Here is a 15,872-nt window from a genome sequence, read left to right as displayed (position 1 = left end):
TTTCTGTTTTGTAGCTTCCCCAGCCACCTGTCTCTTTTTTTCTATTTTTACCCATTTAGCTCAGGCTCTTTCAGTATCTCTTTCGTCTCTAATTAATTCTCAAAGAGATCAGTGGACTGCTCTTGCTGCAGTGATACACTTTTATGAAGAAAACATGTCTTAATTCAGCCTATTCAATCCACAGAACCATGCTAGGAGTAACTGTTCACTTGGATCGTTGTGGTTTAACCTAAATCTAGAACATTTTTCTCAGAAGAAGGGCATGACTAGATAAAAGCTTTGTGGAAAACCCAGCTGTGTAATCCCAGGAAGCACTGATGAAAGCCATTATGTTATCACCTACAAAAGCAGGTAACCAGATGGGATAACATTGTTCAGAAAAAGGGATACAATGCACTGAATCTGCATTGCATTTTCTGTCATTTTGAAGGTTTCAATAAGGACGTAGGAGGAGGAAAAATGGGCGAATGTGTCTTTCTACACTGACAAGATCTTAGGGCTGAAAGGACTTTGTTTTCAGTTTTTACTTCATCTGTCTGAATTTGGGGTATGCTGCACAAATCACAAGTTGTTCTGTTCTTACCAAAGGATATAATGCTCCCTCCCCTTTACATACGAGACAGCAACTGAGTGTTTGGTTTAGTGACAAATCACTTTGAACTGCTGTGTTAATAACTATGACAGTGAGGATGACGTACTGGAGCACTTGAGCTGGATGTGATATCTTTGCTGCTGAGGATCCACTCAGGCCCACTTTTCTCATATTTGAATTCCCTTTTCAGTTCCTTTAGAGGTAACCTTCTCCTCTTCTCTTTCATATCCTTTATGCATTTCCTGGGCTCATATCCTTACTTCTCAGGTGTTCTCTCTCTGTAGTCCTCAGTTTAACTGGACCCATATTTTTCACAGGCTTATGGAGTCCATCACATGCAACTGTGTATATGTCACACACTCTAATAACAATTTAGCTATGAAATGAAACTATAAAGCTTATCATACTCCCACAATGTGTTCTAAAGACTTGAGGGTATAAGCAGGAACAGGGACAATGGTCAGCATTACTCACTGATCTATTTTTTGCTGATTATCTCCTTTATACATTCCTAAATGCTGTTGCATATCACCATAGTGTGCGTTGAATGCACGCCATGGCCAATGGTATTTACACAAGCAGCGCTTGACTCTTTCATTGAGACTTGAGTTATACCAAATGCTATTTTTTTCCCAGTAGCCTGAAAGCATGTTTGTCTCAATTTTCATTGAAGAAAATGATTTCTAGTATGATATATTCTTTTTAAGTCATGAATGCATTTTAATCCCTTTTCCCATTTATTCAGCTATCAATTTTTACTTCCTTCAAAATGTGTTCTAAAACCCTATGTACAATGCCAAACAGATTCACTAGCTTGTGAGTGATTGAATTATTGGTTTCTTAAATATCTATTTGATATTCTACCATCAGGTGATGCCACTAGTAATTAACAGTTATGTTTGTAGGGGAGTACTGGAACCATTGGAGCATGGTATCCTCGGGTTCATGCCTTGTGTATACATCATCCTCCTAGTGGCCCCTACTCCTTCTCAAGTTTCAACCAGTTTTTTAGGAGAAAGGGTAGGTTGCCTGGACTGCCTGTGGGCTTTGTGATCAGTGGGACAGTGTTAGTTGCTTGGTGTCCATGTAGCTCTCAGGCTGCAGAAGATGAGCTGCCCCTGCCATTCCCTCAGGTCCAACAGTAATTTGGGTCCTGTTCTCCTCTAGGAAGCTGCTCATTTACATCAATGATTAATGATGTGGATTAATGAGGTTAATTAAAGTTAATTATAAGCTTGGAAAAGTCATCTTTTTTGAATTCCAAAAGGCTGTATGTGGTCACCTATTCATAACTTATGCATTTGCTTTGAAATACTTTTATTTCATCTAAGAAGAAAAAGATCACATTCATGTTGCAAGACAGTTTGGGTAGGTTCAGATCCAAAGGATTTTTAAAATATTTTTAAACCATAAAGCATAGAACACCAGACATCAGGTCATGTATACAGGCCACAGTTCGGCGGACATTTACACTTATGCCCAAATTTCAGTTTGAACTTGACTTTCGTTGGCCTCCTGAGAACTTCAGCGTATGTTAAAATTAACTCTGCTGATTTGAGATTATAACAGCAATGCATGTTTGTATGCCTTAGTAAACAACTGTATGTGCGCCAAAAGTATTCCATTTACTGCGTTGAGCCTGATGAGGTCACACGTCTGAGCTGATCCATTCACCAATGGAGAAAGAATTTTGCAACACTGCTTGCTGGACTAAATCACCAAATGCTGGCAGGCTGCCAGGGTCATGTTGCTAGGCAGATTGTCAGGTGTTGGCCAGTCATCAAGGACTACTCACACAACAAAAATGTACAGGAAAGCAGGCTCACCCTTCCTTCCTTCCTTCCTTCCTTCCTCCCTCCCTCCCTCCCTCCCTCCCTCCCTTCCTTCCTCCCTTCCTCCCTTCCTCCCTTCCTCCCTTCCTCCCTTCCTCCCTTCCTCCCTTCCTCCCTTCCTCCCTTCCTCCCTTCCTTCCTTCCTTCCTTCCTTCCTTCCTTCCTTCCTTCCTTCCTTCCTTCCTTCCTTCCTTCCTTCCTTCCTTCCTTCCTTCCTTCCTTCCTTCCTTCCTTCCTTCCTTCCTTCCTTCCTTCCTTCCTTCCTTCCTTCCTTCCTTCCTTCCTTCCTTCCTTCCTTCCTTCCTTCCTTCCTTCCTTCCTTCCTTCCTTCCTTCCTTCCTTCCTTCCCTCCTTCCTTCCCTCCTTCCTTCCCTCCTTCCTTCCCTCCTTCCTTCCCTCCTTCCTTCCCTCCTTCCTTCCCTCCTTCCTTCCCTCCTTCCTTCCCTCCTTCCTTCCCTCCTTCCTTCCCTCCTTCCTTCCCTCCTTCCTTCCCTCCTTCCTTCCCTCCTTCCTTCCCTCCCTCCTTCCTTCCCTCCTTCCTTCCCTCCTTCCCTCCCTCCTTCCCTCCTTCCCTCCTTCCCTCCTTCCTTCCTTTCTATTACAATTGACCTTGCCAAAGGACAGCATGGGGCTTCATAAGCCAAGTTGCCACTTTTTCTCATCCCCCTATCTTCTTCAGCCTTTTCCCACAACCCTAGACATTTCCATCACTGTTTATTTTTTAATAATCTTGTTTAGCTGAAATAAACTGATAGCTTATTTAAACTTCAAAAAAATAACTTTCCTTTACACTTCTTCCTAGCTACTTTTTTTCTCTTCTTCTTTTTTCCAGCTTTGGTGGCTAGCGGATTATACAGTGATATGCTTCAGTCTATTACATGTCTAGATTGCAACACCAGCCCAATTCTTTGCTCTGCTGGAAGTCATCCTGAGAGGTGGGTAAACTTTAGGATCTTAGGAAGAGAGCCAGAGTGTGCACTCTACCAATACTATTTTCATGTATTCCCTCTTGCATTCTTGATTCTGTAATTGGGCTGTGCTTCCATCTCCACCCATATCCTGCCTTGACATACATCCATGTGTGGATGACAGGAGCAATGACAGATGAGCCAGCCAACTTGCAGGCTGAGTCACCCCAGGAAGGCAGAGTGTCATCTGGCAATTAGGATGGAGAAGGAAGTGTGCCAGCAAAACAGGTGATCTGAGCAATGCACTGCACCCTACAAGCCAAAATGGACATTGCACAATATTGGCAAAGACAGAGAAATGTGGAGAAGAACAAAAGCATGCATTTCCAAATGGCCTTCATAGTAGGAATTTAAAAATAACAAAGCTCAGCCTATTTCTTTTTATGGACAATTTTAATACTAAAGATGAATGTAACAATCAAGAAATGGGTAGAGCAGTAGTGTAGTATACCTCTCTTAGTGTATTTGGCCACTTTTATGTGGGTGTCTTTTTCTGTGCATGGAGGCTTGAAAGCAGGATCACAAACACAATTTATGAGTATGGAACAATTATGCTATTTGTTGGATTGTACACACAATAAATGGCTGGGAATAATGTGCTATTAGCTTTGGCACTAATGCCCTCACTGGCTCTGATGCACGTAACCCCTGGGCTTCTGCTAGTCATGGAGATGTTAATCACATGGGGAAGTGCTGGACTCCATTGCTCCTTGCAATACGATGATCCTTGGTTTCCTTGAGTTGCTATTTTCTATTTTGATTTTTTTTTCAGTGATTTAGGGCTTTTTCAATTCTTAATTTTACCTTCAGTCCTCAAGTGACTGCTACAGGCTCAACAATTTCACTTGTGTCCTCATTTCAGCTTTTTAAATATATTTTGCTTGGCTTAAGTTTATATGCTGTCATTCGTAGGTTAGCAACCTTTTTTTAGTAAAGCTGAGTTGGGGTCATACAGCCTACCTAGGCCTTGTGATAAAATTGTAAGACTGTGAAAGATTTACCAAAATGGTGGGAGACAAACTGATCTGCGCTTGTTGTTTGATGTATTTTTAAGCACCTTGCTGACTTAAACATACGAATCTTGCCAGATGGCAAAAAGACTCAGAAATAGATACTGACATGAACACTACACAAGGTCAGATGTGCTTTATAACTGATGGTCTATATAATGCAAAGCAGAAAAGTTTGGGAAGGATAGACTTCTAAGTATAGAAATGAGTGTTTTGAAGCTGAAAACAAAACGGTGCTGCATGATATTCTGACTTTGACCATGTTCAGATTTATAAGAAGGAAAAAAAATCACTGTGAGACTAATTAATCATTGGCACAGTTTGCTCAGAGAGGTTTGATGCTCTGTGTCCTTGGAGGTTTTCCAGATATGACTGGATAAAACCCTGAGAACCTGGTCTAAGCTCAGCACTGCCCCTGCAAGGGGGCAGGTGAACGTACCAGGGACCTCTGGAATTCCCTTCCAGCACAGATGATTCTGTGAGTTAAGTTACTGTTGGAACCAAGGGTGGGTGAGGTGGAGAAACAGTGTTACAGAGGGAAAACACTCAGTGAGACATTCCCCAGTATGCCCAAGTCTCTGTAGAGCTCCGCTGCTGCCAGCTGTGGAAGGTGATCCCATCTCTGCCCGGGTCCTGTGCTGGTGTTCTTAGTCTCTCTGTTGAGCTAGTACTTGCCCTTGTTCAACATTTCTGTGAGCTGTTTCAGCTCAGCTACCTGACAAAAGCTGATTAGTTTTTTCAAACTGGTTGGCTTTCTGCTGGTTTAGTTAGCTGAACTACTTCACTTAGAGACAGATGAGTACCACAGCATGAGGAGGAGGTGGGAACATGTGGTTAAGATTGGAAGGAGTTAAGGGTGGTTAGGGCCCTCTCAGTGGGAGTGAGGCATTACATTTGCCTTGTTGCTTCATTAAAATAATGTGATATATCTGCAGCAACTTCAATACTGGCAGAAGAGCAAATTGGTTTAGACCAAACAGGATGCATCATAAAGAAAATAAAACCTCAGAAACAATAATTTTATAATGTTAAGACCAATGAAAAATGTGGAATTACAGAAAAGAACGTGAAAGCAAACAAATCAGTGACAAATAACGTCCAAGGAAAGATGAACAGAGATATATCAAATATGTAACACTTGAAACTAAAACTCCTGCCATAGTAGGAAACCACAGATCTTGTTTACCAAGTTACAAAAATCCTGTGTGGGTAGTTTAAACAGGAAATGGGCTGATCAAAAGCAAAGATAGGGAAATATGTACAACAGAGATAAAATGGATAAGGAAAGCATTTTAAAGAAGTCAGTAGCTAAAAGTTAGCCCTACTTTGACATGAGACTCTGTGACATGAAATGATTTGACCTTAAAAAGAGATTGCCATTGGTGCAGCAGTGATACCAGAAAAGCAAATTGCAGTCCAGTAGGTAGCAGCAACAATACAGTGAGAGACATTTTGGTTGTAGTAGAAATGCTAATGGCCCATGATGCCACTGCAGAAGCAAAATTTTAAAAGTCATTGAAGAAAAAACTGGGAAAACCCCAAAATTTTGATGAGGAGAAAATGGAGGTTTTAAAATATTAAAATGTGAGACTGGGAAAGTGCCTCTCTGCCCTACACTATAGGGGTGGTCATTTGCAGTGAAAGATGCAAATTGCATACAGGATGACACAGATGATGGATGCAGAATTTGAGCAGAACAGCCCCTGGACTTAGACCCAGAAAACAGGATATTCATACAAAAAAAGCAACTGGAAAGAACATGTGCAATGACATGCTTTGCTCATCACTGTTTCAATGATTTTTTTTAAGGTTACTTGACATTGGCCTCAGGAATATCTTGTGGAACTTCAGCATTCAGCTGTTACTCCATCATCACAGCCTTGCAGAGAGGGGTGGATGGCTGCATGTGGGAGTCCATCTAAGTAAGAGACTGGTTCACTTTGAGCACTGGTGTGGAACCAGGGTACACTTGTTTTCTGGGGCTCTTCAGCATTATCATGCATAACTGCTGTGTAGGCAGCACAAGTAGCATCATACCATGGGGTGGATTCCATGTATCTCAGAGGTGTACACTGTGCCAGTAGCACTGTGCTACTGAGCCACAGACCTGAAAAAACCTGTGAAGATACATAACCTAGCAAAAAAAGTAAGCCAAACAGGATTCAAAATCATCTATCAAAGCTAATATCTCTGAAAACTTAATACCGAGAATCAAAGTGATATTAGAAAACACAAATTTTGGGAAAGTAGAGCAGCTTGCTTGTCCTGTCCATATCCCACTTTTGTGTAATTAGGAAGGAACAAGAAGGAATTAGGATAGGTGAGTCTTCCGCTACTCATACTCATTTCAGCATGTGGGATAGTTCCAGAATGCAAACAAGATTTTTAAAAATTATTATTTACATGTATTTACAATGCTAAAATAGACCCTGGAAAATAGAGACACCAAAGATGATAGAAAACTAGATGCCTTGAGAAAAAAAGAAGTGCTTATGAAAAAGTCTGACTGTTGGTCTCTGTCTCAGCATAGAGTCGAACAGCCCACCACCTCATCTTTTCCCAGAGTCAGCAGAGAGAACAAGATGTAATTGTTGTGCCTTCTCTGAATGGCAGACTCCGAGAATTTCCCCCAAGATGATCCAGTGGAGATTAATGTGTGTGAAGAAGAGAATATTTACTGGATATCTTAAGAAGACCCAGCTGACAGGAATGACGGTGATCGGTCTCAACTGCATCCACTAGAAACAACAAACAATGAAAAAGAATGGAAGACATGAGCTTACACAGTAAGAACAATAGAAAGGCGACTAAGAGGATCCAATATGTTTTCCATAATTCCTTTGTTTTCTCTGTGAAACAAAACTCGTGTTAGCTAGCTTGTTTTATGAGCTGCCACTGGAGGAAATGGTTGTGAATCTTACTGAAGGAGAGGAAAATAACGTTCTCACTCCAGAAATGCAAAGAGTAGCTGATGTCCAGTAAAGTGCTGCACCAAGCCAGGGACCTGTTGTCAAGGCACCATCATGTAATTGCTGCAGTCATGATAGACTGGGGAGAAAGTCCGTGCCAAGAAGAGTTGGCAGGTGTGGGACTCAGGTAGTCATGCCACAGTGGAAACTATTCCTGATTCAAGGGGCTTTGCCTTTCATGTGTCTTCAATGGTATCTGCAGCCTACTGGTGTCATAAGCAACGATGGTTTATTTTCATTACCTAGACTGAATGAGAGATCTTCAATCAAACTGTGTTGCATTAGAGACAGTTCTGCTGTTTAACCATAAATATTTGGGTGTGCAATCTGGTGTTGATCTGCAAGGTTACTAATATCTATAAAATAAGTAGTTCTTTTTTATTTACTTTTTAAGTTTAAGCTTAGATCTGAGCGTACTTTTTGATGCCCTTGATATAAGAGGACACACAGGCTCCTGTTACATTGAATATATTCAGAATATATTGTTTCTGCTACAGTTCCCAGACGTTTTCTTAGCCAAGTTTTAACACAAGCCCACTAAATCTATGCTTCTTTTAAAAAAAGTAAATCTCTGCAGTCTGTTCTCAGTTTTCTTTTACTTTTCTCATAATATCAAGCCCACACATAGCCCAGATTCCTCAATGGTAGCTGGTGAAATTTTTCCACCTTCTTGTGCTATATATATTCCTATGTCCTGAGCAGCAGCCTGTGTCTGTGTTTTGAGTACAGACTGCTGTTATTTTAAATATCTGCCTCCATAAAGGAGCATCAGTGTTTCCTACATGTCTTCTTAATGAGAATTTTTTCACTATTTTCACAGAGGTTTAACCTCATTTCCAAAATGAGGTTGCTCTTTTTCTTCAAGTTAAATAACTCTATCTATCTATCTATCTATCTATCTATCTATCTATCTATCTATCTATCTATCATCTATCTATCTATCTATCTATCTATCTATCTATCTATCTATCTATCTATCTATTTATCAAAAGTTGGGGGTCTGTCCACTGGGGTCCATATGTATTTCTATGCATATAACAGTTCAAGTAAAAAGCTTTATTTAGCAGGGGCTCTTAAATGTGTGCCTTCTTTTTAAGCACCTACTGCAGATAAGTTTTGTATGCAATTGCACACTTTCCTGAATGAGTGTGCATCAAAGAAAAGGCTTATTTTCTGGAATCAAAAACCTTGACTGAAATGTCATTGCCTGGATCACTTGCTGCTTGCAAGTCTGACAGCAGCAAGGGGATATAAACCAGCCTCACCAGTAGCATAAAGACATGTATGTAATCATACAACATGTTTCCTTGGGCGAGGTCATGTGGTTAAGTATCCTGCCTTTATGCAGTGGAAGCATCATGCTGAAGGTCATGGGTCCCAGAACAGAGCTGTGATGAAGCAAATCTACATTGTGACATTCAGTTTTGTTATATAATTAGAACATTCAATTATAGACTGGAAGACATACTTAGACTGTATTAGAATATTCTCTGATGTAAATGGGGCTGAGTTAATTTGCTAACAGGCCGGGCAGTGACAAGAGGTGGAGATAAGCTCCCAGCGCTAACTGGGGACAAAATGAAGCAAGTGGCATGTTTGCCTGCCCTGCCCAGCCTCGCCTCCTCCCACACTGTGGTCCCATGGCCACAACAGTCAGCTCCAGACTGAGAGCCCCCGCCACAGAGCACAACTGTGATGCACACCTTTTGTTGTAATTCGCTAATAAATGATTTCTCCTTAAGATTCCAGCTGCAACTCTGCTCGTGTGCAGACTATCAGTTGTGTGGAGCAGCTGCAAGGCTTAGGAACTGCTAAGACTCTTCAACAATTTCAGTATTTTTCTTGGATTAATACTGGATTAATTTAACCTCTGAAAACAGTAAGTTTTGATACGAGACCTTGTCTCTCTAGTGTGATCTGTCAGGTTCAGCCATAGCTTACATAAGCTGGAACATTGAGACTTGTTTCAAAAAGAGAGGGAATGTGAGCCAAGATGCAAATATGGGCCACCATTTTCCTCTGAAAAGTATGATTAGCTTTTCATTTTCTTCTTAGGCAGCCTTAAGCTACTCCTCTGAATGAGCAAAGGGTCCTTTATATTTTCTAGATATTTGAGGAAATTACCATGGCATTATTGTTCTGTAAGTCACTTTCAAAATATTCTATATACCACACAGAGATGGAAAGAGTGTGTGACCAGAGTGCACAGCCTAAAAACTAACTGAGAATAAATGCAAGGGCAGCAGGCAGAATGTCCAAAACAGATAAATCAGGGTGACTGCATAGTTGTATTCTTGTTTTTCCACTGTACTAACTCAGAGAGCACAAAATAACCCTGTGTAGTGAAGACATGAAAAAAGACACACTGGAAGAAATATTTATGTTGTATTAGTATATCCTTTGCTCTAAATGGGTTTGGGCTAATTACTTATTAGACCACAATGGGATAAGCAGGGGAGACAAGCTCCTAATATCACATTAGGAAAAATTAATTTAACAGAATAAGCATAATCTATTTGATCTTGCTATTTCCTATTTCAATTGCTTTACTTAGCAACCTCAGTAATGTTCTTTAACAAATTCTTTATTTATTTTCTCAAACAGAAAAAAGATAGAAAAAGGAAAACAAGCTGGAAAGAGATGAATTTTATCATGGTACCTCATTTTCCTTGGCAGACTAACAACTGCAGTATCAGCACAGATTTTTGCTACTTGAGTTAATGGAGTGCCACTACTAGTCATGGGTTGTCATCCTCTGAGTAAAGCACTCCCAGAAGAGGATTGCTGATGAGTACTGGTGAGAAGCACAAACAGGATTTGTTTGATGGCTGAAGTGACAAGTAGTTGGATAAATTTCAGATATAAGGTAACCCACTGTGTCTTCTCCAGCCTCTTTGTCCTTTGCTTTCCCCACTTTATCTCAGGACTTCACCTTCTCCTACAGTAAGTCACAGTGAATCCCAGATCCTGATCTTCCAATCTGATTAGCTCTTTGCTCACTCCCCAGTAGGACATTCTTTGTTTCCAATCTACGTGACTGGACCACCTTAACTCCCCAATTCCTCCTCGTGATCATTTCTGATCTAATACAGGTTTGGGATCCAGTACATGTGTCTGAGAATTTCTTCACAGTGCATTTGAACTGTCTTCTGTATTCTTGATTTGGACATCTAGGCTGCTGGGATTAGAGGAAGGCAACCCCCTGATTCTTATAGCAGACACCCATTCATAGCAAATTAGACCTTTCAGAAAACTTTGCTGTTGAAACCAAATCCATCTTTATTAAATATGCACCATGACATTTCACATACCTATTTAATGAGGATAAAATCAACATGTCACTGACACAGAAGCTGTTTTCTAACAGATTTTAAGTCCTTGCACCAAACTTGCAAGATTTAGGCTTTGTCACAGAAGACACCAGAATTTTTAACTGCAGTGCATTTTCTCCTACAGCCTGACAGACACATCAGACATGTCTGAATTGTTTTATGCTCATTTCCCCTGAGAATGTGTGTCAAGTAAAGAGTCCTGAATTATAGAATTTCATATTGTTTAAAAAGGACAATGGCATTAATAAAATTAATCTTAGGAAAAGCATTCTAATACCTTTAGCGCCCAGTATACAGACTTTCATTCCTTAGAGAAGATAAGGAATGTCCTTGTAAGCAGAAAAAATTAGATTCTGTTGTGCCAAGGCCTATGCTCTAAGTTGTTCAAGGTGATCAGTGTACAGGCCAGATTGTTACATAAAACAATTTGGAGAGATGAGTAAAAATTAAATGCAAAATGACAGCTTTTTCAAGAACGCAAGACCCAGTGATAAGCCCCAAGGACTATGCTGAAATCATGTCCAGTAAAGAAGAAAAATGTGAGAGTAGACTCAGTGAGGCTGTGGCAGAGTAGTAGAGAGAACACTCTCAGTCAGGTGGAAGAAGTATGACACTGATTATGTGGATGATTGTGACTAGATTTATTGTTAATACAGTATGTAAATATTGCAAATGCAGTGTATAATATAATCGGGTCTAAAGGGTTATAACATGACCAGATTCAACTGGAAATGGGCAGATTTATGGCCTTTGGCCTTGCAGAAAGCATGATTGCAAAGCAGCAAAGCACCTATGGAGCTACTGTAGGATTTTATCTCCGTATGTGGCTGGATCCTATCACTTTTACTCTACCATCCAAAAGCGAGTGTTCCCATTTTAGGGCTGTATGTACCCTGTAGGCATCCCTGCTGGGGTGGGATCCACCTGGAAGATGTCTGCAACCTTGGGAGATCGGTTTGCCCAGCTGGCCCAGTCTCCAGCAGCATCTTGTACTCTTTTCAAGCCACTGTGTAACAAGAACAATCACAATCATCACAGCTACCCCATCTCTGGAACACATTAATTACATGAGCATCCAGACAGTTCCTCCTGCAATTCTCACCTGGTGTTCTTAGGACAAATCACATTACCAGTCAGGGACTTCAAGGGAAAGGGAGTATTTGAGGGGAGGACATGCTCTAAGACCCAACTATCTTTGCTGTTACAGGGAAAAAAGAGATATACTGTAGAGTAAGCCTCACTGAGGAGCTAAATCATGAGCAAATGGGCTTTTCAGCCTCTCTGATGCCCCTAATCTTGACCTGCAATTTTATCCAAACTGCAGAAAGATAGGTGGGCAGCAGAAGCACAGCAGCCTGGTTTGTGTTTTTCCTTTCCTCCCTTGTTCTTTCCTCTTTCACTTGTGTTTCCCTTTGTTTTCTGTTGTAAAAAAGCCTGCTTGAGATATTAAAGCTGTGTCTTTTGGAGAGCTGCTGTGACTCTGTTATTAAACAGCTTCCAAAAAGCTGTGTTAGAGACAGCAGGGAATTGCTGCAATTTCCATGTATCCATGTGACCAACAGACAATATGCTGTCCTGGAGTTTTTCTAGCAATGAATTTGCTATTCAGTGCCAACACCAGAGAGAGAGGCTGGGTGCCCTTCCCCTGCAGCTCTTGTGCCATCTTTGTCCCTTGCGCATACTGCCCGCCTCCCACGGAAGGACTGGACTCTAACAACAGCTCCAGTAGAAGTTTCACCCCATCACATTGAACTGAGTAACTCTCTTTTCCAAAATAAAAAAAAAAAAACACAATACTTTGCCTTTTTTTCCTATGCCTTTAAGCCTCTTAAACAAAGGTGTTTTTCTCACATGGACTAAACAGCAAATGAAAATTGGATTTTTTTTTAAATGAAAGCCTTATTGTTCTTCATTCTGAATATTCTTATTCTTCCCCCCTGCCCCCCTGCCCCCTTATTTTTTTTCTATCTTTCATAAAGGGTTTTAAAGATTAGTGTGGCTCATGTTGTCACAGGAATAAACAAGCACTTAAAAATGCAAACCTTGTGCAGCAATATAGTTTTGTTAGTGACACAGTACCTTTAATTCATTTGACCTTCCGTATCTGTTTATTTTACTGAAATTTGACTGAGCAAAGTTAAATCCCCTTTATATCATTCTGCAAGACATCTCATTTTATGTTTGGATACAAACCACCAAAGCTGCATAATCAACTCCCGTCCTAACGTGCCAGTTAGCGCTAGTGTGGCTGAATGGAAAAATAAATTGTAATAATTATAATTATTCTTACTTTAGCTTATTTTTACTTGATATTTGGGAAACTGTTCTGCAATAGCAAGCCCTGGAACAAAATCTAAAAGACAGGGCATTTTCTGTGTTTGTAATGATTTTCTATATGATTCCAAATAAGAAAATTATGGAAATACCTTGTTGTCCAGTTTCTCTATATTGTCCAATTAACATGGTTTACTCTTCCCCCTTGCTGTATGCTTTTGTGTGCAGACTTTATAATGTCTCTGTTTTATTTTTAATATTTATATACATTTATTAACAAGTAAAACAGAGCAATCAGTTGTTTAATAATGTGCTAGAGTGAACCACTGTAGGCAAGCTAAATTTGTTTCCATGTTTAGTCTATGGTAGACTACCCAGGGATACCTCTTTGCATCTAAACATTTTAAATCCACTGGGAAAGAATTACAGATTGGTCAAATAAGGTTTTTCTTATATTTTTTTTCCTCCCCTCCTTCTCATTTTGTGTTGAGTATTAGAATCTGTTGAAATCAGCCCATTTCCTTAAGCAGTCCTTTCCTTCTTGCAGAGCAATCTACTTGAAATGTGTCCAGCCTTTTTGATCCCCAGGCTCTAGTCTGGCCAAACAGAGAGAGTGTTTCTACCTCGGCTATTACTTTCTTTTCCCCTTCTCCACACTGAGCTAAACCATGCTCCCTATGCAAGCTGAGAGGAAGGACTTTTACCCTGACATACAGCAACAACCTTGGCTGAGCAGGTTACAGAGGGAGCCCAAAGTTGTCTGTATTCTTCACTTCCAATACACCACTTCTTATGGAACCCAAAGCATAGATGTACATCTGCCTCTTTCCATCCTCTGCCAAGATGGTGATGGCCACAGGACTGCAGCCTGAACCGGGAAGGATGGAAATCTTGCTTTTATCAAGATTAATATATATATATGATAGGTAATGGTTGCTTACTTGTAAGTCTGAATCACTCAAATTTCAGTGGCTTGAAATATCACTAACATAGTTTCTTTTTTCTGTCTACCTTATTGAAGTGGAAGAGACCCTTTTATTTGAAATATTGGTTTTCTTCAACTCCCCCTATTTCCTCTAAAAGTCCTTAGGCATTTTTCTTAATATAACCCTGTGCTTCAGCTACTGTGCATCATAGGCAATCAAACAGGAAGAGTGTGGTATATCTGATATGACTCCTGCATGACTCTGATGTCACACAAGTCTGTAGTGCTGTTGGGATGTGATTGCTGTAGAGAAGTCAGCACAGAGCTAGCACAACACTGGTGGGAAATCTTAAAGGCTGCAACAGGAATACAGCAATATTAGGAAGAAATGTGGCAAAATGTGAGTAAAGGAATGAAAAGACTGAAATGGAATATTAACAATAAATACATTCGCAAAAAAAGTATTGGAGAGTGAAGGCTCCTGCTGTTTGCAGGTACTGGAAACACATACTGATAATAGATGATTTTTTTTATGATAGAAAATAATGTATGTAACAGAAATTAGGTAGGAAAAGGAAATAAAAACATTAGCAAATGCACTCAAAACTGTCAACAGATGTTGGCCTTATATCATTCCAGTGGGAAGAGCAGGAATCATTAACTTGAACTATTTAGCATTCATATGTGGGCAAAACTGTAGAAAATTACGGAATGGAAAAACTCTGTACTGGCCTATTGGATAACTATAAATAATTTAAAGCAACTTCTGTCTTGTCTTCTACAAATTTTACAAATCAGTGGGCAACTGCAGAATTGCTGTTATGCAGTTTCATCATAACTATCTGATTTTACCAGAAAATGGTGGGGTTTTTTTAAGCTAACAAATATTTTTGACTGCTCCTATTTTTGTTGTTGATTTTTTTCAAGGGAAAAGGAATAGTGTTCATTGCTTGATATTGGTACTATTCAGGTATGGTTTTATATTAATTCTTCTCATTTTGTCACTCACCTGTAATTAATAAAGAAGAAAATAAGAAATAAAATGATGTATTTTGTATATGTGAACCAAGCTTTCAGTAACTGAAACTGTGAGTAGGGACACTAGGGCAGACTGTCAGGAATTCTAGTCTGGTCTAGTTTAGCTGCTATGATGGAGTTATCCTGAGCCATATTTGTCGATAATCTGACTTGTAAGTATCCTTGCTATGTTTTTCATAATAGAGTATAATATCTGTAAGAGTAACAACTTGGGGAAACTTTGTTTTGGTCAAAATCTGAAGTGAAAATGATGTAATTAGCTGTGAGTTGCCTCTCAGGATAAAAATACACTGAGTTATTACTTGAGACCAGGAAAAAAATTGCAACATTCCATGATTTTAATCTTTTACTGGATGACAATAATGGCAAATTAGAAATTACTTTTGAGTTCCAGCTTCATTTTAACATTTAGGATATCTGTCTTCTGCATATTCTATATGAGTTCCATTACAACAGTATGTGAGATGTCTCAGTCTTTGAGGTCCCTCACAACAACCCATGGGACAAGAAAATGCAATTTCTGTGAAAATGCAAACAGAGTTATATATTCACTATTTTTCCCAGGAAAATATGTGATATCTATATAGCTATATCTGTATATCTATATTGAGAGATATATGTGCGTTAAAGTTAATCCAGTTGTCTTTACTTCCAGAGTATGTCTCTGATGCATGAACCATAATCCTTGACCCTATGCTGAAATATTGAATGATACCTTCAAAAAACACATTAAAATTCATTATTCTGTAGATTACTGAAATATTACTGTGGGGTATGACTTTTTTGAATAGAAGCACAAGAAATAAATTAGGTATTAGTTAGTTACATATTGCCCACAGTTCTACAGAGTTGTGAAGAAAATAAATCTGGAGTGTTGCATTGCACAGCTTCATAACACCACAGTTAGATTTTCCCCTGTGTTTACAGACTGG

At 39.7% G+C, this 15,872-nt stretch overlaps 2 long non-coding RNA genes across 5 annotated transcripts; both read left to right on the top strand.

Annotated features, from left to right (window-relative positions):
- Window positions 1-153: 153 nt before the first annotated feature.
- On the top strand, window positions 154-8,284 carry LOC139670025 (uncharacterized). 4 transcript variants are annotated; one of them, XR_011697381.1, is made up of 4 exons: window positions 154-351; window positions 3,257-3,359; window positions 6,212-6,324; window positions 6,928-8,284. It is a non-coding gene; the product is annotated as an uncharacterized lncRNA (long non-coding RNA). The 4 variants fall into 4 exon arrangements; XR_011697382.1 differs by lacking the exon at window positions 154-351 and adding an exon at window positions 1,556-1,612; XR_011697383.1 differs by lacking the exon at window positions 154-351 and having other exon boundaries at window positions 3,028-3,359; window positions 6,933-8,284.
- Window positions 8,285-9,145: 861 nt separating this feature from the next.
- On the top strand, window positions 9,146-15,001 carry LOC139670027 (uncharacterized). Its single transcript, XR_011697385.1, has 3 exons — window positions 9,146-9,250; window positions 9,976-10,237; window positions 13,525-15,001. It is a non-coding gene; the product is annotated as an uncharacterized lncRNA (long non-coding RNA).
- The last annotated feature ends 871 nt before the right edge of the window (window positions 15,002-15,872 follow it).

Source organism: Pithys albifrons, chromosome 3 (genome assembly GCF_047495875.1).
Source record: "Pithys albifrons albifrons isolate INPA30051 chromosome 3, PitAlb_v1, whole genome shotgun sequence".
In the NCBI taxonomy this organism is placed as follows: Eukaryota; Metazoa; Chordata; class Aves; order Passeriformes; family Thamnophilidae; genus Pithys; species Pithys albifrons.
The sequence above is the reverse complement of the archived record's forward strand: the minus strand, read 5'-3'. Positions and strand labels throughout refer to the sequence as shown.